At 53.4% G+C, this 1,075-nt stretch overlaps 1 long non-coding RNA gene across 1 annotated transcript; it reads right to left on the bottom strand.

Annotated features, from left to right (window-relative positions):
- On the bottom strand, positions 1-691 carry LOC107081185. The gene is made up of 3 exons (XR_001481041.1): positions 570-691; positions 250-380; positions 1-136 (listed from the first exon to the last, which is right to left on the bottom strand). It is a non-coding gene; the product is annotated as an uncharacterized LOC107081185 (long non-coding RNA).
- Positions 692-1,075: the final 384 nt, after the last annotated feature.

The raw sequence follows: 1,075 nt of genomic DNA, 5'->3' as shown, positions 1-1,075 counted from the left end.
ACCTCTCCATCCAGCAGGTCCTTACCAGACAGCTGAGGTTCTAGCGCCTTGCTGCTGAATCCAGGAGGAAACAGGTCCAGCGCCCCCTCAAAGCCCTCCTCCTCCTCCACACACTTCTCATAAATGAGGCTGGGGTCTGGGAGGAGAGAAGCAGCCATCAGACCAGTAGACCCCCCCCCCTCCCCCTGTGGGGTGAGCTGATGGTCATGGAGGTGAGGTTAAAGGTCATCTGTTAGCGGCTGCTCTTACGATTGCACAGCTTCTTGAGCGAGGTGATGGAGGACAGCGAGGAGACACTGATCTTCCCTTCCTGGAGCTTCTCTGTGGGCTTGGCCTGCTTCAGGAAGCGCCTGTAGAGCTCCGTCTGCAGAGGAGTCAGCCTGAACACAGGAAGCTTCCATCAGAACGCTGGAGGAAGGATTCCTGGGAATCCTCCCAGAAGGAGAGAACACCTCCAGCAGGTGGATCCGTAACCTACCAACCTCTGAGATCACCTCATCCTCCAACTGATTTATAAACCATCAGAAACACCTTTTATTCCCAGGTAGAGCAGAAAGGAGCCACCTCACCTGCAGCAGACCACCTGCTCGATCTTCACAGGGAGATACTTGGAGAGGATGTCAGACGTCCTCCTGATCAGACACCTGTGGAGAAGCACCAGCTCAGTGTGAGACGGGATGGAAGCTCAGCTCTGAGCCAACATCTCACCACATGGTGACCATGATGCTAACACTGCCTTCCTGTGGTCAGGGGTCCCTTCTTTAACCCCCCATCCAGCAGCCGCAGCGCAGAGTCTTTCTGCACACAAGGCCCCAGTTTTAGCCGTTTGGTTCCTTTAAGGCAGGCGTCCCCAAAGTGGGTCCCTGAGGGCCGCTGACCTGCAGGTTTTGGAGCTTTCCTCCTCCAGCAAAGCTGAGTTTTATTAAAAACTGATTAACAGGCTGAGCTAAAGCAGAGAAACCAAATACCAGTTTTAGTCCGTGAGGCAGACACCCTGTCTACTTTTAAGGCTAGGCTTAAAACTTTCCTTTTTGATAAAGCTTCTAGTTAGAGTGGCTCANCTTCACTTCCGGGT

The sequence above is a fragment of the Cyprinodon variegatus genome, unplaced genomic scaffold, assembly GCF_000732505.1.
Source record: "Cyprinodon variegatus isolate N-32 unplaced genomic scaffold, C_variegatus-1.0 Scaffold3302, whole genome shotgun sequence".
Lineage (NCBI taxonomy): Eukaryota > Metazoa > Chordata > Actinopteri > Cyprinodontiformes > Cyprinodontidae > Cyprinodon > Cyprinodon variegatus.
Note: the sequence above shows the minus strand (reverse complement) of the source record. Positions and strands in the feature narration are given on the sequence as shown.